Source organism: Cherax quadricarinatus, chromosome 35 (assembly GCF_038502225.1).
Source record: "Cherax quadricarinatus isolate ZL_2023a chromosome 35, ASM3850222v1, whole genome shotgun sequence".
Lineage (NCBI taxonomy): Eukaryota > Metazoa > Arthropoda > Malacostraca > Decapoda > Parastacidae > Cherax > Cherax quadricarinatus.
The window spans coordinates 33036452-33063462 of NC_091326.1; the positions used below are offsets into that span (position 1 = coordinate 33036452).

General features: G+C 46.3%; 1 protein-coding gene across 1 annotated transcript in view; it reads right to left on the reverse strand.

Moving 5' to 3' along the window:
• LOC128695212 (membrane progestin receptor gamma) overlaps nucleotides 1-27011 on the reverse strand; it is a 268155-nt gene that overhangs the window by 162567 nt on the left and 78577 nt on the right. The window contains exon 2 of the mRNA XM_053785730.2: nucleotides 20480-20595. The gene's annotated coding sequence lies outside the window, so the exon portion shown is untranslated. The remainder of the gene's footprint in view (nucleotides 1-20479; nucleotides 20596-27011) is intronic.

Sequence of the window (27011 nt, forward strand, 5' to 3'; positions counted from 1 at the left end):
CCAGAGATACTGCAGGACACAGTGATGACCAGAGATACTGCAGGACACAGTGATGACCAGAGATACTGCAGGTCACAGTGATGACCAGAGATACTGCACGACACAGTGATGACCAGAGATACTGCAGGACACAGTGATGACCAGAGACACTGCAGGACACAGTGATGACCAGAGATACTGCAGGACACAGTGATGACCAGAGATACTGCAGGACACAGTGATGACCAGAGATACTGCAGGACACAATGATGACCAGAGATACTGCAGGACACAGTGATGACCAGAGATACTGCAGGACACAGTGACGACCAGAGATACTGCAGGTCACAGTGATGACCAGAGATACTGCAGGACACAGTGATGACCAGAGATACTGCAGGACACAGTGATGACCAGAGATACTGCAGGACACAGTGATGACCAGAGATACTGCAGGTCACAGTGATGACCAGAGATACTGCAGGACACAGTGATGACCAGAGATACTGCAGGACACAGTGATGACCAGAGATACTGCAGGACACAGTGATGACCAGAGATACTGCAGGACACAGTGATGACCAGAGATACTGCAGGACACAGTGATGACCAGAGATACTGCAGGACACAGTGATGACCAGAGATACTGCAGGTCACAGTGATGACCAGAGATACTGCAGGACACAGTGATGACCAGAGATACTGCAGGACACAGTGATGACCAGAGATACTGCAGGACACAGTGATGACCAGAGATACTGCAGGACACAGTGATGACCAGACATACTGCAGGACACAGTGATGACCAGAGATACTGCAGGACACAGTGATGACCAGAGATACTGCAGGACACAGTGATGACCAGAGATACTGCAGGACACAGTAGTGACCAGAGATACAGCAGAACACAGTGATGACCAGAGATACTGCAGGACACAGTGATGACCAGAGATACTGCAGGACACAGTGATGACCAGAGATACTGCAGGACACAGTGATGACCAGAGATACTGCAGGACACAGTGATGACCAGACATACTGCAGGACACAGTGATGACCAGACATACTGCAGGACACAGTGATGACCAGAGATACTGCAAGACACAGTGATGACCAGAGATACTGCAGGACACAGTGATGACCAGACATACTACAGGACACAGTGATGACCAGACATACTGCAGGACACAGTGATGACCAGAGATACTGCAGGACACAGTGATGACCAGAGATACTGCAGGACACAGTGATGACCAGATATACTGCAGGACACAGTGATGACCCGAGATACAGCAGGACACAGTGATGACCAGAGATACAGCAGGATACAGTGATGACCAGAGATACTGCAGGACACAGTGATGACCAGAGATACAGCAGGACACAGTGATGACAAGAGATACAGCAGGACACAGTGATGACCAGAGATACAGCAAGACACAGTGATGACCAGAGATACTGCAGGACACAGTGATGACCAGAGATACTGCAGGTCACAGTGATGACCAGAGATACTGCAGGACACAGTGATGACCAGAGATACTGCAGGACACAGTGATGACAAGAGATACTGCAGGACACAGTGATGACCAGAGATACTGCAGGACACAGTGATGACCAGACATACTGCAGGACACAGTGATGACCAGAGATACTGCAGGACACAGTGATGACCAGAGATACTGCAGGACACAGTGATGACCAGAGATACTGCAGGACACAGTAGTGACCAGAGATACAGCAGAACACAGTGATGACCAGAGATACTGCAGGACACAGTGATGACCAGAGATACTGCAGGACACAGTGATGACCAGAGATACTGCAGGACACAGTGATGACCAGAGATACTGCAGGACACAGTGATGACCAGACATACTGCAGGACACAGTGATGACCAGACATACTGCAGGACACAGTGATGACCAGAGATACTGCAAGACACAGTGATGACCAGAGATACTGCAGGACACAGTGATGACCAGACATACTGCAGGACACAGTGATGACCAGAGATACTGCAGGACACAGTGATGACCAGAGATACTGCAGGACACAGTGATGACCAGAGATACTGCAGGACACAGTGATGACCCGAGATACAGCAGGACACAGTGATGACCAGAGATACAGCAGGATACAGTGATGACCAGAGATACTGCAGGACACAGTGATGACCAGAGATACAGCAGGACACAGTGATGACAAGAGATACAGCAGGACACAGTGATGACCAGAGATACAGCAAGACACAGTGATGACCAGAGATACTGCAGGACACAGTGATGACCAGAGATACTGCAGGACACAATGATGACCAGAGATACTGCAGGACACAGTGATGACCAGAGATACTGCAGGACACAGTGATGACCAGAGATACTGCAGGACACAATGATGACCAGAGATACTGCAGGACACAGTGATGACCAGAGATACTGCAGGACACAGTGATGACCAGAGATACAGCAGGACACAGTGATGACCAGAGATACAGCAGGACACAGTGATGACCAGAGATACAGCAGGACACAGTGATGACCAGAGATACAGCAGGACACAGTGATGACCAGAGATACAGCAGGACACAGTGATGACCAGAGATACTGCAGGACACAGTGATGACCAGAGATACTGCAGGACACTGTGATGACCAGACATACTGCAGGACACAGTGATGACCAGAGATACAGCAGGACACAGTGATGCCCAGAGATATTGCAGGACACAGTGATGACCAGAGATACTGCAGGACACAGTGATGACCAGACATACTGCAGGACACAGTGATGACCAGAGATACTGCAGGACACAGTGATGATCAGAGATACTGCAGGACACAGTGATGACCAGAGATACTGCAGGACACAGTGATGACCAGAGATACTGCAGGACACAGTGATGACCAGAGATACTGCAGGACACAGTGATGACCAGAGATACTGCAGGACACAGTGATGACCAGAGATACTGCAGGACACAGTGATGACCAGAGATACTGCAGGACACAGTGATGACCAGAGATACTGCAGGACACAGTGATGACCAGAGATACTGCAGGACACAGTGATGACCAGAGATACAGCAGGACACAGTGATGACCAGAGATACTGCAGGACACAGTGATGACCAGAGATACTGCAGGACACAGTGATGACCAGAGATACTGCAGGACACAGTGATGACCAGAGATACGGCAGGACACAGTGATGACCAGAGATACAGCAGGACACAGTGATGACCAGAGATACAGCAGGACACAGTGATGACCAGAGATACAGCAGGACACAGTGATGACCAGAGATACAGCAGGACACAGTGATGACCAGAGATACTGCAGGACACAGTGATGACCAGACATACTGCAGGACACAGTGATGACCAGAGATACAGCAGGACACAGTGATGCCCAGACATATTGCAGGACACAGTGATGACCAGAGATACTGCAGGACACAGTGATGACCAGACATACTGCAGGACACAGTGATGACCAGAGATACAGCAGGACACAGTGATGACCAGAGATACTGCAGGACACAGTGATGACCAGACATACTGCAGGACACAGTGATGACCAGAGATACAGCAGGACACAGTGATGACCAGAGATATTGCAGGACACAGTGATGACCAGAGATACTGCAGGACACAGTGATGACCAGACATACTGCAGGACACAGTGATGACCAGAGATACAGCAGGACACAGTGATAACCAGAGATACTGCAGGACACAGTGATGACCAGAGATACAGCAGGACACAGTGATGACCAGACATACTGCAGGACACAGTGATGACCAGAGATACAGCAGGACACAGTGATGACCAGAAATATTGCAGGACACAGTGATGACCAGAGATACTGCAGGACACAGTGATGACCAGAGATACAGCAGGACACAGTGATAACCAGAGATACTGCAGGACACAGTGATGACCAGAGATACTGCAGGACACAGTGATGACCAGAGATACAGCAGGACACAGCGATGACCAGAGATACTGCAGGACACAGTGATGACCAGAGATACTGCAGGACACAGTGATGACCAGAGATACAGCAGGACACAGTGATAACCAGAGATACTGCAGGACAGAGTGATGACCAGAGATACTGCAGGACACAGTGATGACCAGAGATACAGCAGGACACAGCGATGACCAGAGATACTGCAGGACAAAGTGATGACCAGAGATACTGCAGGACACAGTGATGACCAGAGATACTGCAGGACACAGTGATGACCAGAGATACTGCAGGACACAGTGATGACCAGAGATACAGCAGGACACAGTGATGACCAGAGATACTGCAGGACACAGTGATGACCAGAGATACAGCAGGACACAGTGATGACCAGAGATACTGCAGGACACAGTGATGACCAGAGATACTGCAGGACACAGTGATGACCAGATACAGCAGGACACAGTGATGACCAGATACAGCAGGACACAGTGATGACCAGAGATACTGCAGGACACAGTGATGACCAGAGATACAGCAGGACACAGTGATGACCAGAGATACTGCAGGACACAGTGATGACCAGAGATACTGCAGGACACAGTGATGAGCAGAGATACTGCAGGACACAGTGATGACCAGAGATACTGCAGGACACAGTGATGACCAGAGATACAGCAGGATACAGTGATGACCAGAGATACTGCAGGACACAGTGATGACCAGAGATACAGCAGGACACAGCGATGACCAGAGATACAGCAGGACACAGTGATGACCAGAGATACAGCAGGATACAGTGATGACCAGAGATACTGCAGGACACAGTGATGACCAGAGATACAGCAGGACACAGTGATGACCAGAGATACTGCAGGACACAGTGATGACCAGAGATACAGCAGGACACAGTGATGACCAGAGATACAGCAGGACACAGTGATGACCAGAGATACAGCAGGACACAGTGATGACCAGAGATACTGCAGGACACAGTGATGACCAGAGATACAGCAGGACACAGTGATGACCAGAGATACTGCAGGACACAGTGATGACCAGAGATACAGCAGGACACAGTGATGACCAGAGATACAGCAGGACACAGTGATGACCAGAGATACAGCAGGACACAGTGATGACCAGAGATACTGCAGGACACAGTGATGACCAGAGATACAGCGGGACACAGTGATGACCACAGATACAGCAGGACACAGTGATGACCAGAGATACTGCAGGACACAGTGATGACCAGAGATGCAGCAGGACACAGTGATGACCACAGATACAGCAGGACACAGTGATGACCAGAGATACTGCAGGACACAGTGATGACCAGAGATACAGCAGGACACAGTGATGACCAGAGATACTGCAGGACACAGTGATGACCACAGATACAACAGGACACAGTGATGACCAGAGATACAGCAGGACACAATGATGACCAGAGATACAGCAGGACACAGTGATGACCAGAGATACAGCAGGACACAGTGATGACCAGAGATACAGCAGGACACAGTGATGACCAGAGATACAGCAGTACACAGTGATGACCAGAGATACAGCAGGACACAGTGATGACCAGAGATACAGCAGTACACAGTGAAGACCACAGATACAGCAGGACACAGTGATGACCAGAGATACAGCAGGACACAGCGATGACCAGAGATACAGCAGGACACAGTGATGACCAGAGATACAGCAAGACACAGTGATGACCAGAGATACAGCAAGACACAGTGATGACCAGAGATACAGCAGGACACAGTGATGACCAGAGATACAGCAGGACACAGTGATGACCAGAGATACAGCAGGACACAGTGATGACCAGAGATACAGCAGGACACAGTGATGACCAGAGATACAGCAGGACACAGTGATGACCAGAGATACTGCAGGACACAGTGATGACCAGAGATACAGCAGGACACAGTGATGACCAGAGATACTGCAGGACACAGTGATGACCAGAGATACAGCAGGACACAGTGATGACCAGAGATACAGCAGGACACAGTGATGACCAGAGATACAGCAGGACACAGTGATGACCAGAGATACAGCAGGACACAGTGATGACCAGAGATACAGCAGGACACAGTGATGACCAGAGATACTGCAGGACACAGTGATGACCAGAGATACTGCAGGACACAGTGATGACCAGAGATACAGCAGGACACAGTGATGACCAGAGATACAGCAGGACACAGTGATGACCAGAGATACAGCAGGACACAGTGATGATCAGAGATACAGCAGGACACAGTGATGACCAGAGATACTGCAGGACACAGTGATGACCACAGATACAACAGGACACAGTGATGACCAGAGATACAGCAGGACACAATGATGACCAGAGATACAGCAGGACACAGTGATGACCAGAGATACAGCAGGACACAGTGATGACCAGAGATACAGCAGGACACAGTGATGACCAGAGACACAGCAGTACACAGTGATGACCAGAGATACTGCAGGACACAGTGATGACCAGAGATACAGCAGTACACAGTGAAGACCACAGATACAGCAGGACACAGTGATGACCAGAGATACAGCAGGACACAGCGATGACCAGAGATACAGCAGGACACAGTGATGACCAGAGATACAGCAAGACACAGTGATGACCAGAGATACAGCAAGACACAGTGATGACCAGAGATACAGCAGGACACAGTGATGACCAGAGATACAGCAGGACACAGTGATGACCAGAGATACAGCAGGACACAGTGATGACCAGAGATACAGCAGGACACAGTGATGACCAGAGATACAGCAGGACACAGTGATGACCAGAGATACTGCAGGACACAGTGATGACCAGAGATACAGCAGGACACAGTGATGACCAGAGATACTGCAGGACACAGTGATGACCAGAGATACAGCAGGACACAGTGATGACCAGAGATACAGCAGGACACAGTGATGACCAGAGATACAGCAGGACACAGTGATGACCAGAGATACAGCAGGACACAGTGATGACCAGAGATACAGCAGGACACAGTGATGACCAGAGATACTGCAGGACACAGTGATGACCAGAGATACTGCAGGACACAGTGATGACCAGAGATACAGCAGGACACAGTGATGACCAGAGATACAGCAGGACACAGTGATGACCAGAGATACAGCAGGACACAGTGATGATCAGAGATACAGCAGGACACAGTGTTGACCAGAGATACAGCAGGACACAGTGATGACCAGAGATACAGCAGGACACAGTGATGACCAGAGATACAGCAGGACACAGTGATGAACAGAGATACAGCAGGACACAGTGATGACCAGAGATACAGCAGGACACAGCGATGACCAGAGATACAGCAGGGCACAGTGATGACCAGAGATACAGCAGGACACAGTGATGACCACAGATACAGCAGGACACAGTGATGACCAGAGATACTGCAGGACACAGTGATGACCAGAAATACAGCAGGACACAGTGATGACCAGAGATACTGCAGGACACAGTGATGACCAGAGATACAGCAGGACACAGTGATGACCAGAGATACAGCAGGACACAGTGATGACCAGAGATACAGCAGGACACAGTGATGACCAGAGATACAGCAGGACACAGTGATGACCAGAGATACAGCAGGACACAGTGATGACCAGAGATACTGCAGGACACAGTGATGACCAGAGATACTGCAGGACACAGTGATGACCAGAGATACAGCAGGACACAGTGATGACCAGAGATACAGCAGGACACAGTGATGACCAGAGATACAGCAGGACACAGTGATGATCAGAGATACAGCAGGACACAGTGATGACCAGAGATACAGCAGGACACAGTGATGACCAGAGATACAGCAGGACACAGTGATGACCAGAGATACAGCAGGACACAGTGATGACCAGAGATACAGCAGGACACAGTGATGACCAGAGATACAGCAGGACACAGCGATGACCAGAGATACAGCAGGGCACAGTGATGACCAGAGATACAGCAGGACACAGTGATGACCACAGATACAGCAGGACACAGTGATGACCAGAGATACTGCAGGACACAGTGATGACCAGAGATACAGCAGGACACAGTGATGACCAGAGATACTGCAGGACACAGTGATGACCAGAGATACAGCAGGACACAGTGATGACCAGAGATACTGCAGGACACAGTGATGACCAGAGATACAGCAGGACACAGTGATGACCAGAGATACAGCAGGACACAGCGATGACCAGAGATACAGCAGGACACAGTGATGACCAGAGATACAGCAGGACACAGTGATGACCAGAGATACAGCAGGACACAGTGATGACCAGAGATACTGCAGGACACAGTGATGGCCAGAGATACAGCAGGACACAGTGATGACCAGAGATACAGCAGGACACAGTGATGACCAGAGATACTGCAGGACACAGTGATGACCAGAGATACAGCAGGACACAGTGATGACCAGAGATACTGCAGGATACAGTGATGACCAGAGATACTGCAGGACACAGTGATGACCAGAGATACAGCAGGACACAGTGATGACCAGAGATACAGCAGGACACAGTGATGACCAGAGATACAGCAGGACACAGTGATGACCAGAGATACTGCAGGACACAGTGATGACCAGAGATACAGCAGGACACAGTGATGACCAGAGATACAGCAGGACACAGTGATGACCAGAGATACAGCAGGACACAGTGATGACCAGAGATACAGCAGGACACAGTGATGACCAGAGATACAGCAGGACACAGTGATGACCAGAGATACTGCAGGACACAGTGATGACCAGAGATACTGCAGGACACAGTGATGACCAGAGATACAGCAGGACACAGTGATGACCAGAGATACTGCAGGACACAGTGATGACCAGAGATACAGCAGGACACAGTGATGACCAGAGATACAGCAGGACACAGTGATGACCAGAGATACTGCAGGACACAGTGATGACCAGAGATACAGCAGGACACAGTGATGACCAGAGATACTGCAGGACACAGTGATGACCAGAGATACTGCAGGACACAGTGATGACCAGAGATATAGCAGGACACAGTGATGACCAGAGATACAGCAAGACACAGTGATGACCAGAGATACTGCAGGACACAGTGATGACCAGAGATACTGCAGGACACAGTGATGACCAGAGATACAGCAAGACACAGTGATGACCAGAGATACTGCAGGACACAGTGATGACCAGAGATACTGCAGGACACAGTGATGACCAGAGATACTGCAGGACACAGTGATGACCAGAGATACTGCAGGACACAGTGATGACCAGAGATACTGCAGGACACAGTGATGACCAGAGATACAGCAGGACACAGTGATGACCAGAGATACAGCAAGACACAGTGATGACCAGAGATACTGCAGGACACAGTGATGACCAGAGATACTGCAGGACACAGTGATGACCAGAGATACTGCAGGACACAGTGATGACCAGAGATACAGCAGGACACAGTGATGACCAGAGATACTGCAGGACACAGTGATGACCAGAGATACTGCAGGACACAGTGATGACCAGAGATACTGCAGGACACAGTGATGACCAGAGATACAGCAGGATACAGTGATGACCAGAGATACAGCAGGACACAGTGATGACCAGAGATACTGCAGGACACAGTGATGACCAGAGATACAGCAGGACACAGTGATGACCAGAGATACTGCAGGACACAGTGATGACCAGAGATACTGCAGGACACAGTGATGACCAGAGATACAGCAGGACACAGTGATGACCAGAGATACTGCAGGACACAGTGATGACCAGAGATACTGCAGGACACAGTGATGACCAGAGATACAGCAGGACACAGTGATGACCAGAGATACAGCAGGACACAGTGATGACCAGAGATACAGCAAGACACAGTGATGACCAGAGATACAGCAGGACACAGTGATGACCAGAGATACTGCAGGACACAGTGATGACCAGAGATACTGCAGGACACAGTGATGACCAGAGATACTGCAGGACACAGTGATGACCAGAGATACAGCAGGACACAGTGATGACCAGAGATACTGCAGGACACAGTGATGACCAGAGATACTGCAGGACACAGTGATGACCAGAGATATAGCAGGACACAGTGATGACCAGAGATACAGCAAGACACAGTGATGACCAGAGATACTGCAGGACACAGTGATGACCAGAGATACTGCAGGACACAGTGATGACCAGAGATACAGCAAGACACAGTGATGACCAGAGATACTGCAGGACACAGTGATGACCAGAGATACTGCAGGACACAGTGATGACCAGAGATACTGCAGGACACAGTGATGACCAGAGATACTGCAGGACACAGTGATGACCAGAGATACTGCAGGACACAGTGATGACCAGAGATACTGCAGGACACAGTGATGACCAGAGATACAGCAGGACACAGTGATGACCAGAGATACAGCAAGACACAGTGATGACCAGAGATACTGCAGGACACAGTGATGAGCAGAGATACTGCAGGACACAGTGATGACCAGAGATACTGCAGGACACAGTGATGACCAGAGATACAGCAGGACACAGTGATGACCAGAGATACTGCAGGACACAGTGATGACCAGAGATACTGCAGGACACAGTGATGACCAGAGATACTGCAGGACACAGTGATGACCAGAGATACAGCAGGATACAGTGATGACCAGAGATACAGCAGGACACAGTGATGACCAGAGATACTGCAGGACACAGTGATGACCAGAGATACAGCAGGACACAGTGATGACCAGAGATACTGCAGGACACAGTGATGACCAGAGATACTGCAGGACACAGTGATGACCAGAGATACAGCAGGACACAGTGATGACCAGAGATACTGCAGGACACAGTGATGACCAGAGATACTGCAGGACACAGTGATGACCAGAGATACAGCAGGACACAGTGATGACCAGAGATACAGCAGGACACAGTGATGACCAGAGATACAGCAAGACACAGTGATGACCAGAGATACAGCAGGACACAGTGATGACCAGAGATACTGCAGGACACAGTGATGACCAGAGATACTGCAGGACACAGTGATGACCAGAGATACTGCAGGACACAGTGATGACCAGAGATACTGCAGGACACAGTGATGACCAGAGATACTGCAGGACACAGTGATGACCAGAGATACTGCAGGACACAGTGATGACCAGAGATACAGCAGGACACAGTGATGACCAGAGATACTGCAGGACACAGTGATGACCAGAGATACTGCAGGACACACATTCTCACTCCTCACAAATATATATCTTCAAGACAACACTGGTAGACAAACAACAAACAACAACACTGGGAGACAAACAACAAACAACAACACTGGCAGACAAACAACAAACAACAACACTGGCAGACAAACAACAAACAACAACACTGGCAGACAAACAACAAACAAAACACTGGCAGACAAACAACAAACAACAACACTGGCAGACAAACAACAAACAACAACACTGGGAGACAAACAACAAACAACACTGGCAGACAAACAACAAACAACAACACTGGCAGACAAACAACAAACAACAACACTGGCAGACAAACAACAAACAACACTGGCAGACAAACAACAAACAACAACACTGGCAGACAAACAACAAAGCAATCTGTATGGCTAAGTTCTACATCATTTAACTTATAAGTGTTAGGGTTATGGACACTCCCAAGCTTCAGAACCTTGCATTTATCTACATTGAACTGCATCTGCCACTTTTCTGACCAAGAATAGAGTTTGTTTAAATCCTCCTGAAGTTCCCTAACATCTAAGTTTGAATCAATTATCCTACCTATCTTTGTGTCATCGGCGAATTTGCTCATATCACTAGTAATTCCCTCATCAAGATCATTGATATATATTATAAACAACAACGGGCCCAAGACTGATCCCTGTGGAACGCCACTTGTTACAGATCCCCACTCGGATTTAACCCCATTTATGGACACACACTGCTTCCTGTCTGTAAGCCATGACTCGATCCACGAGAGCACTTTTCCCCCAATGCCATGAGCTGCCACTTTCTTTAACAGTCTATGGTGTGGAACTCTATCAAAAGCCTTACTAAAATCTAAGTAAATAATATCAAATTCTTTATCGTGGTCAACAGCCTCAAAAGCTTTACTGAAGAAAGTTAATAAATTAGTTAGACAAGACCGGCCTCTTGTGAATCCATGCTGAGTATCATTAATCAAGCTATGCTTATCGAGATGGCTTCTTATAATCTCAGCTATAATTGACTCTAGTAATTTGCCTACAATTGAGGTCAGGCTTATTGGGCGGTAATTTGACGGTAACGACTTGTCCCCTGTTTTAAAAATAGGAATTACATTAGCCATCTTCCACATATCAGACACTACACCTGTTTGAAGAGATAAATTAAAAATATTAGTTAATTGTTCACAGAGTTCCATTTTGCATTCCTTAAGAACCCTTGAAAAAACCTCATCAGGACCCGGCGACTTATTTTGCTTCAGTCTGTCTATCTGCTTCACAACCATCTCACTAGTGACTGTGATGTTACATAATTTATCTTCTTCTAGCCCACTGTAAAAATTAATTACTGGAATATTGTTAGTGTCTTCCTGTGTAAAAACTGAGAGAAAATAATTATTTAAAATCAAGCACATTTCATTCTCTTTGTCAGTAAGGTGCCCATAGTTATTTTTAAGGGGACCTATCTTATCTCTAACTTTTGTTCTATAGATCTGGAAAAAACTTTTTGGGTTAGTTTTAGAATCCCTAGCAACTTTAATTTCATAGTCCCTTTTAGCTTTTCTTATCCCCTTTTTAATGTCCCTCTTAATGTCAATATACTGATTCATAAGATGACCCTCACCTCTTTTGATACGCCTATAAATTCCTTTCTTATGCCCTAGTAGATATTTGAGCCTATTATTCATCCATTTTGGGTCATTTCTATTTGATCTAATTTCTTTATATGGGATAAACGCTCTTTGAGCAGCATGTATAGTGTTCAGAAAACTGTCATATTGATAGCTCTCTTCGTTACCCCAGTCAACAAATGATAAGTGTTCTCTAAGCCCATCGTAATCTGCTAAGCGAAAATCTGGGACTGTTACTGAGTTATCGCTACTATCGTACTTCCATTCAATGCTAAATGTAATTGATTTGTGGTCGCTAGCACCCAGTTCCTCTGAAATTTCTAAATTATTAACAAGGGATTCATTGTTTGCCATAACTAAGTCAAGCAGGTTATTTCCCCTTGTAGGTTCTGTCACAAACTGCTTCAAAAAACAATCCTGATATACTTCTAAGAAGTCGTATGATTCTAAATTCCCAGTCAAGAAATTCCAATCAACATGACTAAAGTTAAAGTCTCCTAGAATTACTACATTATCGTGCCTTGTGGCCTTAACAATTTCCTCCCATAGTAGTTTCCCTTGGTCCCTATATAAGTTTGGGGGACGGTATATCACTCCTAAAATCAGTTTTTCATGCCCCTCTGAAAATTCTATCCAAACAGACTCTGTATGTGTTACTTCAGACTTAATACCCGTTTTTATGCAACAGTTCATGCGATCTCGGACATACAATGCCACCCCACCCCCCCTCCCAATACTTCTATCTTCTTGGAACAATTTAAAACCCTGAATATGACATTCCGCAGGCATGTCCCGACTTTTTGAATTAAACCACGTCTCAGTTAAGGCAAATACATCAATGTTACCTACACTAGCAACTAATCTCAACTCGTCCATCTTATTCCTAGCACTACGGCAATTAGCATAATAAACATTGAAAGACTCTCCTTTCTCTTTACCCTTCCTGCTCATTTCTATTTTTCTACTAAACCTATTACTGTCCTTATCGCCCAAGGTCCCTGGCTTTTCAATATCTATCTCGTTCTTATTATTACTAGTTCCCCTAGAACTCGTAATATTACTACACTGGGACTTCACTGTTTTCCTGCCAAAACCCATACCACTCACTATTCCTAGTTTAAAGTCCTAACTGCTCCCTCCACTGCAGTTGCCAGTGCTCCCACCCCACACCTAGATAAGTGAACCCCATCTCTGGCATACATGTCATTTCTGCCATAGAAGAGGTCCCAGTTGTCAATGAATGTTACCGCATTTTCCTTACAGTATTTGTCCAGCCAGCAATTGACACCAATTGCCCTGGACAACCATTCATTTCCAACTCCCCTCCTTGGCAAAATACCACATATGACAGGGTTCCCACCCTTACTTCTAATTATTTCTATTGCTGACCTATATCTGCTAATCAGGTCCTCACTCCTACGTCTGCCAACATCGTTGCCTCCAGCACTGAGACAGATAATAGGATTGCTCCCATTACCTCTCATGATGTCATCCAGACGGCTAACAATATCCTCCATCCCAGCCCCAGGAAAGCAAACTCTCTGTCTCCTACTCCTGTCCTTCAAGCAGAATGCCCTATCCATATACCTAACTTGGCTATCCTTCAAGCAGAACACCCTATCCATATACCTAACTTGGCTATCCCCAACAACAACAATATTCGTACCTTCCTTAATGTCTTTCGTCCTGACGTTCCCAGTAGTCGACTCACATTCGTCGGGTAGCACTGAGAATGTATTAGATGTTTCCACAACAGTTTCCACGGCAGTCTCTTTCTTCTTCATCGTTTCTACCTTTCCATTCGTCTTCTTCATCGTCAACTTCTTTCCCTGCTGTCCAGCCACTGACCAGTTTCCCTTCTTGACCTGAGGACTCAAAACAGGAGGACTACTCCGAATCTTTTTGTTTTCCTCGGTCAGTCGCCGAATTTCCATATTCGCCAACCACAATTCTTCCTTAAGCTGTTGGTAAAGTTGCTCGATGGAGGGCATCTTGCTTCAATTCTAGAGAGCGCGCAAACAGGTCTTCACGGAGCCAAGTACACGTCAACACTGCGCAAAAGCCAACTCAATCAGGAGCTACTGCGCAGCACGTACACAGAGAACACTCAGAACAAACTTCCAGACAGCGGTCCCACTCTTACTGGAACACTCCAGCACACAGAGAACACTCAGAACAAACTTCCAGACAGCGCTCCCACTCTTACTGGAACACTCCAGCACACAGAGAACACTCAGAACAAACTTCCAGACAGCGCTCCCACTCTTACTGGAACACTCCAGCACACAGAGAACACTCAGAACAAACTTCCAGACAGCGCTCCCACTCTTACTGGAACACTCCAGCACACAGAGAACACTCAGAACAAACTTCCAGACAGCGGTCCCACTCTTACTGGAACACTCCAGCACACAGAGAACACTCAGAACAAACTTCCAGAGAGCGCTCCCACTCTTACTGGAACACTCCAGCACACAGAGAACACTCAGAACAAACTTCCAGACAGCGCTCCCACTCTTACTGGAACACTCCAGCACAACATTAACATACAATACAAAAACTATCTCTGGTATACCACGTGTTAGGTTCAATCTAAATAAAGTAACTAAGAAATTCGAACGCCCTTCCAGAAGATAGTAAAAATAATTACCTTCGGCCACCTGCTTCAATAATATAGTTAAAAAGTGAATTATATATCAGACTTAAACACTGCTGACATTAATTACGTTTAACCTTAAAGTATCAATAACAGCTCTGTTGATCCACATCCACATCGTTGTCAGAAATTGCTTACTATATGTATTGCTGGAAACTCTGAAATATCCTGGTATACCAACCAAACTTACGTCTGGTATACCAACCAAACTTACGTCTGGTATACCAACCAAACTTACGTCTGGTATACCAACCAAACTTACGTCTGGTATACCAACCAAACTTACCTCTGGTATACCAACCAAACTTACCTCTGGTATACCAACCAAACTTACGTCTGGTATACGAACCAAACTTACGTCTGGTATACCAACAAAACTTACGTCTGGTATACCAAACAAACTTACTTCTGGTATACCAACCAAACTTACGTCTGGTATACCAACCAAACTTACGTCTGGTATACCAACCAAACTTACGTCTGGTATACCAACCAAACTTATGTCTGGTATACCAACCAAACTTACGTCTGGTATACCAACCAAACTTACGTCTGGTATACCAACCAAACTTACGTCTGGTATACCAACTAAACTTACGTCTGTTATACCAACCAAACTTACGTCTGGTATACCAACCAAACTTACGTCTGGTATACCAACCAAACTTACGTCTGGTATACCAAACTTACGTCTGGTACACCAACCAAACTTACGACTGGTATACCAACCAAACTTACGTCTGGTATACCAACCAAACTTACGTCTGGTATACCAACCAAACTTACGTCTGGTATACCAACCAAACTTACGTCTGGTATACCAACCAAAATTACGTCTGGTACACCAACCAAACTTACGTCTGGTATACCAACCAAACTTACGTCTGGTATACCAACCAAACTTAGGTCTGGTATACCAACCAAACTTACGTCTGTTATACCAACCAAACTTACGTCTGGTATACCAACCAAACTTACGTCTGGTATACCAACCAAACTTACGTCTGGTATACCAACCAAACTTACGTCTGGTATACCAACCAAACTTACGTCTGGTATACCAACCAAACTTACGTCTGGTATACCAACCAAACTTACGTCTGGTATACCAACCAAACTTACGTCTGGTATACCAACCAAACTTTCGTCTGGTATACCAACCAAACTTACGTCTGGTATACCAACCAAACTTACGTCTGGTACACCAACCAAACTTACGTCTGGTATACCAACCAAACTTACGTCTGGTATACCAACCAAACTTACGTCTGGTATACCAACCAAACTTACGTCTGGTATACCAACCAAACTTACGTCTGGTATACCAACCAAACTTAGGTCTGGTACACCAACCAAACTTACGTCTGGTATACCAACCAAACTTACGTCTGGTATACCAACCAAACTTACGTCTGGTATACCAACCAAACTTACGTCTGGTATACCAACCAAACTTACGTCTGGTATACCAACCAAACTTACGTCTGGTATACCAACCAAACTTACGTCTGGTATGTAAGATGTCTCACCATCTACTATATTACAGGGAAAATATCCACACGATTTTAAGTGTGGATTCAACATTCACCAGCCTAGACTATGGTACACCAGTGTTCAACATTCACCACCCTAGACTATGGTACACCAGTGTTCAACATTCACCACCCTAGACTATGGTACACCAGTGTTCAACATTCACCACCCTAGACTATGGTACACCAGTGTTCAACATTCACCACCCTAGAATATGGTACACCAGTGTTCAACATTCACCACCCTAGACTATGGTACACCAGTGTTCAACATTCACCCCCCTAGACTATGGTACACCAGTGTTCAACATTCACCACCCTAGACTATGGTACACCAGTGTTCAACATTCACCACCCTAGACTATGGTACACCAGTGTTCAACATTCACCACCCTAGACTATGGTACACCAGTGTTCAACATTCACCAGCCTAGACTATGGTACACCAGTGTTCAACATTCACCAGCCTAGACTATGGTACACCAGTGTTCAACATTCACCACCCTAGACTATGGTACACCAGTGTTCAACATTCACCAGCCTAGACTATGGTACACCAGTGTTCAACATTCACCTCCCTAGACTATGGTACACCAGTGTTCAACATTCACCACCCTAGACTATGGTACACCAGTGTTCAACATTCACCACCCTAGACTATGGTACACCAGTGTTCAACATTCACCACCCTAGAATATGGTACACCAGTGTTCAACATTCACCACCCTAGACTATGGTACACCAGTGTTCAACATTCACCACCCTAGACTACGGTACACCAGTGCTCAACATTCACCACCCTAGACTATGGTACACCAGTGTTCAACATTCACCACCCTAGACTATGGTACACCAGTGTTCAACATTCACCACCCTAGACTATGGTACACCAGTGTTCAACATTCACCACCCTAGACTACGGTACACCAGTGTTCAACATTCACCACCCTAGACTATGGTACACCAGTGTTCAACATTCACCACCCTAGACTATGGTACACCAGTGTTCAACATTCACCACCCTAGACTATGGTACACCAGTGTTCAACATTCAACACCCTAGACTATGGTACACCAGTGTTCAACATTCACCACCCTAGACTATGGTACACCAGTGTTCAACATTCACCACCCTAGACTATGGTACACCAGTGTTCAACATTCACCACCCTAGACTATGGTACACCAGTGTTCAACATTCACCACCCTAGACTATGGTACACCAGTGTTCAACATTCACCACCCTAGACTATGGTACACCAGTGTTCAACATTCACCTCCCTAGACTATGGTACACCAGTGTTCAACATTCACCACCCTAGACTATGGTACACCAGTGTTCAACATTCACCACCCTAGACTATGGTACACCAGTGTTCAACATTCACCACCCTAGAATATGGTACACCAGTGTTCAACATTCACCACCCTAGACTATGGTACACCAGTGTTCAACATTCACCACCCTAGACTATGGTACACCAGTGTTCAACATTCACCACCCTAGACTATGGTACACCAGTGTTCAACATTCACCACCCTAGACTATGGTACACCAGTGTTCAACATTCACCACCCTAGACTATGGTACACCAGTGTTCAACATTCACCACCCTAGACTATGGTACACCAGTGTTCAACATTCACCACCCTAGACTATGGTACAACAGTGTTCAACATTCACCACCCTAGACTATGGTACACCAGTGTTCAACATTCACCTCCCTAGACTATGGTACACCAGTGTTCAACATTCACCTCCCTAGACTATGGTACACCAGTGTTCAACATTCACCACCCTAGACTATGGTACACCAGTGTTCAACATTCACCTCCCTAGACTATGGTACACCAGTGTTCAACATTCACCACCCTAGACTATGGTACACCAGTGTTCAACATTCACCACCCTAGACTATGGTACACCAGTGTTCAACATTCACCTCCCTAGACTATGGTACACCAGTGTTCAACATTCACCTCCCTAGACTATGGTACACCAGTGTTCAACATTCACCACCCTAGACTATGGTACACCAGTGTTCAACATTCACCAACCTAGACTATGATACACCAGTGTTCAACATTCACCACCCTAGACTATGGTACACCAGTGTTCAACATTCACCAACCTAGACTATGGTACACCAGTGTTCAGCATTCACCACCCTAGACTATGGTACACCAGTGTTCAACATTCACCTCCCTCCATTATGATACACCAGTGTTCAACATTCACCACCCTAGACTATGATACACCAGTGTTCAACATTCACCACCCTAGACTATGGTACACCAGTGTTCAACATTCACCACCCTAGACTATGGTACACCAGTGTTCAACATTCACCACATTAGACTATGGTACACCAGTGTTCAACATTCACCTCCCTAGACTATGGTACACCAGTGTTCAACATTCACCACATTAGACTATGGTACACCAGTGTTCAACATTCACCACATTAGACTATGGTACACCAGTGTTCAACATTCACCTCCCTAGACTATGGTACACCAGTGTTCAACATTCACCACCCTAGACTATGGTACACCAGTGTTCAACATTCACCACATTAGACTATGGTACACCAGTGTTCAACATTCACCTCCCTCCATTATGGTACACCAGTGTTCAACATTCACCTCCCTCCATTATGGTACACCAGTGTTCAACATTCACCTCCCTCCATTATGGTACACCAGTGTTCAACATTCACCTCCCTCCATTATGGTACACCAGTGTTCAACATTCACCTCCCTCCATTATGGTACACCAGTGTTCAACATTCACCTCCCTCCATTATGGTACACCAGTGTTCAACATTCACCACCCTAGACTATGGTACACCAGTGTTCAACATTCACCACCCTAGACTATGGTACACCAGTGTTCAACATTCACCACCCTAGACTATGGTACACCAGTGTTCAACATTCCCCTCAGTCAGAAGAGACAATTTCCAACTTATCGGAGCTTCTTCAAGAATGTTGTTATAAAGTAAATAACACTGACCAGACGTCACCTGAGTAAGTCAACAAGTGCACGAGTCTGTGCTCCGGTACAGTAAAACAGTGTTCCAAATTTGAAGTCGATCGAACTAGACATTCTCAAGGTATGAAGGTAAGTTTGAACACATCTTGGGGGATACCTAATAAGACAGGTTGAGGGAGAGTACAAGATTTACTTTGGGTGACGATTTAAACACATGTACAACATCTGGACATAAATGGAAGACAGTAGAACTATATGGGAAAGAAGAGGTAATCAGTCCCTCAGTCTTGGAGGTGGTGAAGATCACCGTAGTCTTGAAGACTTCGGTGATCTACAGATTATGGAGAAATATCTACGAATAAAGATAGCCAGATGTTGCACATGTGTGTAATTCATCATCTTGTCAGCATTGTATATACCATTCATGTACAACTTACTGTGGGTAGTGAGGGAAGGTGATGCAGCATTAAGACACACAAGCCAGCCTCCTCAACACATTCCTGCAGACAGGAGAGCTGCCTGACGGCTGCAACACCGCCTCTGCAGCGCAGATCTGCAAAAAAACAAGTCAACCAGTGTTATTTCTGCCAAGTATACTCTGCAAGGTAAACATTAAATGTTAATACAAAGACTAGCAGAGTCTTAGGTAAGACACTCACGTGACACAGCTGTTGATAACAGGGAAATATATCTTGATACCAACAACAAGTTCGTTGACAGGAATTAGCCAGGTGAGGGAAGGATGGTGTACAGGTTGACTGGCATCAACCGGGTGAGAAAGGGATGGTTGACTGTTATCAACCAGGTGAGAGAAGGATGGTTGACTGTGATCAACCAGGTGAGAGAAGGATGACTAACATCAACCTGGTGAGGGAAGGATGGTTGACTAACATCAACCAGGTGAGAGAAGGATGGTTGACTAACATCAACCAGGTGAGAGAAGGATGGTTACTAACATCAACCAGGTGAGAGAAGGATGGTTGACTAACATCAACCAGGTGAGAGAAGGATGGTTACTAACATCAACCAGGTGAGAGAAGGATGGTTGACTAACATCAACCAGGTGAGGGAAGGATGGTTGACTAACATCAACCAGGTGAGGGAAGGATGGTTGACTAACATCAACCAGGTGAGGGAAGGATGGTTGACTAACATCAACCAGGTGAGGGAAGGATGGTTGACTAACATCAACCAGGTGAGAGAAGGATGGTTGACTAACATCAACCAGGTGAGAGAAGGATGGTTGACTAACATCAACCAGGTGAGAGAAGGATGGTTGACTAACATCAACCAGGTGAGAGAAGGATGGTTGACTAACATCAACCAGGTGAGAGAAGGATGGTTGACTAACATCAACCAGGTGAGGGAAGGATGGTTGACTAACATCAACCAGGTGAGAGAAGGATGGTTGACTAACATCAACCAGGTGAGGGAAGGGTGGTTGACTAACATCAACCAGGTGAGAGAAGGATGGTTGACTAACATCAACCAGGTGAGAGAAGGATGGTTGACTAACATCAACCAGGTGAGGGAAGGATGGTTGACTAACATCAACCAGGTGAGAGAAGGATGGTTGACTAACATCAACCAGGTGAGAGAAGGATGATTGACTAACATCAACCAGGTGAGAGAAGGATGGTTGACTAACATCAACCAGGTGAGGGAAGGATGGTTGACTAACATCAACCAGGTGAGGGAAGGATGGTTGACTAACATCAACCAGGTGAGGGAAGTATGGTTGACTAACATCAACCAGGTGAGAGAAGTTAGAGAACGCAGAAACATTTTTCACTCCAGCAAGGAGGCAGCGGAGACCAACTGACTCACAGCACTAATCTCACAGATTTCAAAAAAAAAATGGATAACATGGCCACTCATTCAGCACCTGGACCAGATTCATAGAATTCCATATTTATAAAAACGTGCTAAGTACCACTAGCACGAGCCCTCAGTATTCTTTGGAGAAAGAGCCTAGATTAGGTGAAATACCAGAGACCTTAAGTAGTACAGTAATGGAGGTAGTACAGTACTAGCTAAAAATTACAGACCAGTAGCCCTAACTTCCCTCATCATAAAAACCTTCGAGTAATGAGACGGCAGATTACAAATTTCATGGAGCAGCACAACCAGCATAACGTAAGCCAGCATGGTTTTAGAGCAGGACGGTCATGTCTGTCACAGCTGCTGAACCACTATGACAGAATTACGGAGGCACTGGAAGACAACCAAAATGCAGTGGTGGTATGCACAGACATTGCAAAGGCATTTGACAGATGTAATCATGGAGTGATTGCACACAGAATGAGAGCCATAGGCATTACAAGTAAGGTAGGCAGATGGATTTTCGGGTTCAACACAGAACACAAATAGCAGAAGAAGTAAACAGGGCAAGATCCAGCATCAGCGAGGTAAAAAGCTCAGTCCCTCAAGGCACTGTCCTGACGCCTCTGCTGTTTCTCATCCTCGTAGCAGACACAGATAAAAACACCCATCACAGTTTTGTATCATCATTTGCAGATGTCACTAAAATAAGCATGAAAGTCAGTACGGTAGAAGACACTGAAACATTAAGGAAGATATAAGCAGTGTTTTCCAGTGAGTAATAGAGAACAACGTGATGTTCAAAGGTGATAAGTTCCAAGTATGGAAAGAATGAAGAACTCAAAAGGAACACAGTACACAAAACTCAAGAGGATCGTCACACACAACGAAAGGAACACGTGAAACACTTAGTGAATAATTATGTCAGCTGACCTTTATTTCAAAGAACACAGTAAGACAAAGGTCACGACAGGGTAAGTAATGAACACGTTCAAAACAAGGGGAAATAATGTCATTGGTGATACTTCTCAAATCGCTAGTGCTCCCTCATTTGGATATTGTTCGGTATTGACGGACCCATTCAGGGCAGGAGAAACATCAGAGCTGGGATATACAGATCGTTTAGGGCCCACATAAAGCCAGTAAAACATTTAAATTACTGGGAACTCCTTAAAATATTACTCACTGTAGCGGAGGAGAGATACATGATAATATATATACGTGGAAGGTACTCGAGGGTCTGGTCCCACATCTGCACACTGTCGTCATAACAACATACACCAGTGAAAAATAAACCCAGTGAAAAAACCAGTGGGGCAGCGGGCTTCCAGCAGCAACAGCCTGGTTAAACACGCTGGACTCCGTGAGTAGAAAGACACTCGAAACTCATCAAAGGTATATCAAAGGTGAGGGAAGGATGGTTGACAGGTTGACTTGAATCAACCAGGTGAGGGAAGGGTGGTTGACAGATTGACTGGGATCAACCAGGTGAAGGAAGGGTGGTTGACAGATTGACTGGAATCAACCAGGTGAGGGAAGGGTGGTTGACAGATTGACTGGGATCAACCAGGTGAGGGAAGGGTGGTTGACAGATTGACTGGGATCAACCAGGTGAGAGAAGGGTGGTTGACAGATTGACTGGAATCAACCAGGTGAGGGAAGGGTGGTTGACAGATTGACTGGGATCAACCAGGTGAGGGAAGGGTGGTTGACAGATTGACTGGGATCAACCAGGTGAGGGAAGGGTGGTTGACAGATTGACTGGAATCAACCAGGTGAGGGAAGGGTGGTTGACAGATTGACTGGAATCAACCAGGTGAAGGAAGGGTGGTTGACAGATTGACTGGAATCAACCAGATGAGGGAAGGGTGGTTGACAGATTGACTGGGATCAACCAGGTGAGGGAAGGGTGGTTGACAGATTGACTGGAATCAACCAGGTGAAGGAAGGATGGTTGAGAGATTGACTGGGATCAACCAGGTGAGGGAAGGGTGGTTGACAGATTGACTGGGATCAACCAGGTAAGGGAAGGGTGGTTGACAGATTGACTGGAATCAACCAGGTGAGGGAAGGGTGGTTGACAGATTGACTGGAATCAACCAGGTGAGGGAAGGGTGGTTGACAGATTGACTGGGATCAACCAGGTGAGGGAAGGGTGGTTGACAGATTGACTGGGATCAACCAGGTAAGGGAAGGGTGGTTGACAGATTGACTGGGATCAACCAGGTAAGGGAAGGGTGGTTGACAGATTGACTGGAATCAACCAGGTGAGGGAAGGGTGGTTGACAGATTGACTGGAATCAACCAGGTGAGGGAAGGGTGGTTGACAGATTGACTGAAATCAACCAGGTGAGGGAAGGGTGGTTGACAGATTGACTGGAATCAACCAGGTGAGGGAAGGGTGGTTGACAGATTGACTGGGATCAACCAGGTGAGGGAAGGGTGGTTGACAGATTGACTGGAATCAACCAGGTGAGGGAAGGGTGGTTGACAGATTGACTGGGATCAACCAGATGAGGGGAGGGTGGTTGACAGATTGACTGGAATCAACCAGGTGAGGGAAGGGTGGTTGACAGATTGACTGGAATCAACCAGGTGATGGAAGGGTGGTTGACAGATTGACTGGAATCAACTATCATCTCACATCTTCATTAGACAAATTTCGTAACATTCACCTGTCATGTTACGTGATCATGAACCAGAATGTTCGTAACATTCACCTGTCATGTTACGTGATCATGAACCAGAATGTTCGTAACATTCACCTGTCATGTTACGTGATCATGAACCAGAATGTTCGTAACATTCACCTGTCATGTTACGTGATCATGAACCAGAATGTTCGTAACATTCACCTGTCATGTTACGTGATCATGAACCAGAATGTTCGTAACATTCACCTGTCATGTTACGTGATCATGAACCAGAATGTTCGTAACATTCACCTGTCATGTTACGTGATCATGAACCAGAATGTTCGTAACATTCACCTGTCATGTTACGTGATCATGAACCAGAATGTTCGTAACATTCACCTGTCATGTTACATGATCATGAACCAGAATGTTCGTAACATTCACCTGTCATGTTACGTGATCATGAACCAGAATGTTCGTAACATTCACCTGTCATGTTACATGATCATGACACAAAGACAGCAAAGTTTCTCCTTCATCTTACGTTGTTAGGTAAGACACATATGCAACAGTTAGGTATCTTTATTTCGAAACGTTTCGCCTACACAGTAGGCTTCTTCAGTCGAGTACAGAAAAGTTGATAGAAGCAGAAGATACTTGAAGACGATGTAATCAGTCTATCGCCCTTAAAGTTTTGAGGTGGTCAGTCCCTTAGTCTGGAGAAGAGCATTGTTCCATAGTATGAAACAATATGGAGAAGAAGTGACAGGATGGAGCTTTTTATAGCGCCAAGAGGTGAGACGTAGGCCACTAGGAGAGGTAAGAACTCAGATGTTGAGAGGTCAGGTCCCTCTCAAATCAAGCCGCTCTCACTAGTGGAAGTTGTCGAAGTTGATTGCAGGTCTGTACCAAGATACCCTTGTGTTGCAGTGTCTGACAGATTGAACATTAAAATGGTATAAAATACCGACAGGTTGTTAGGTAAGACACATATGCAACAGTTAGGTATCTTCATTTCGAAACGTTTCGCCTACACAGTAGGCTTCTTCAGTCAAGTACAGAAAAGTTGATAGAAGCAGAAGATACTTGAAGACGATGTAATCAGTCCATCACCCTTAAAGTTTTGAGGTGGTCAGTCCCTCAGTCTGGAGAAGAGCATAGTTCCATAGTCTGAAACAAAACTTTAAGGGTGATGGACTGATTACATCGTCTTCAAGTATCTTCTGCTTCTATCAACTTTTCTGTACTTGACTGAAGAAGCCTACTGTGTAGGCGAAACGTTTCGAAATAAAGATACCTAACTGTTGCATATGTGTCTTACCTAACAACCTGCCGGTATTTTATACCATTTTAATGTTCATCTTACGTGTTGACGAGACAGAGAAAACTCAACTCTGTAAGAGAATCAAACATGAAACAGGTTATTCAAGTTTTATACACGTAAAACAAGACTTGTTTCCCAACAGGTAAAACCAGATTGGGGGGGAGGGGGAGGGGGGAGGGGAGGGGGGATGGGAGAGGGGGGAGGGGGGAGGGGGGACGGGGGGAAGGGGGGAGGGGGGTAGGTATCTCGTGTTTACATGGGAATGACTGATAAAAACACAGCGTTGTGGTGAGTGGAATGAGTTATCTTGATAATGGAATGAAATACCGACAAGTTGATAATTAAGACACGAGCAACAGTTAGTTACCTTTATTGCTGAAACGTTTCGCCTACACAGTAGACTTCTTCAGTCAAATAGCCAGTAGGTGTAGTAGTGAAATAATGATGATGTATTCAATCCATCAACCTTGGAGAAATAGTATTTGAGGTGGTCAGTCCCTCAGCCTGGAGAAGAGTTCAGCTTCATGGTCTGGTGGTCAGTCCCTCAGCCTGGAGAAGAGTCCAGCTTCATGGTCTGGTGGTCAGTCCCTCAGCCTGGAGAAGAGTCCAGCTTCATGGTCTGGTGGTCAGTCCTTCAGCCTGGAGAAGAGTCCAGCTTCATGGTCTGGTGGTCAGTCCCTCAGCCTGGAGAAGAGGTCAGCTTCATGGTCTGGTGGTCAGTCCCTCAGCCTGGAGAAGAGGTCAGCTTCATGGTCTGGTGGTCAGTCCCTCAGCCTGGAGAAGAGGTCAGCTTCATGGTCTGGTGGTCAGTCCCTCAGCCTGGAGAAGAGTCCAGTTTCATGGTCTGGTGGTCAGTCCCTCAGCCTGGAGAAGAGTCCAGCTTCATGGTCTGGTGGTCAGTCCCTCAGCCTGGAGAAGAGTCCAGCTTCATGGTCTGGTGGTCAGTCCCTCAGCCTGGAGAAGAGTCCAGCTTCATGGTCTGGTGGTCAGTCCCTCAGCCTGGAGAAGAGTCCAGCTTCATGGTCTGGTGGTCAGTCCCTCAGCCTGGAGAAGAGTCCAGCTTCATGGTCTGGTGGTCAGTCCCTCAGCCTGGAGAAGAGTCCAGCTTCATGGTCTGGTGGTCAGTCCCTCAGCCTGGAGAAGAGTCCAGCTTCATGGTCTGGTGGTCAGTCCCTCAGCCTGGAGAAG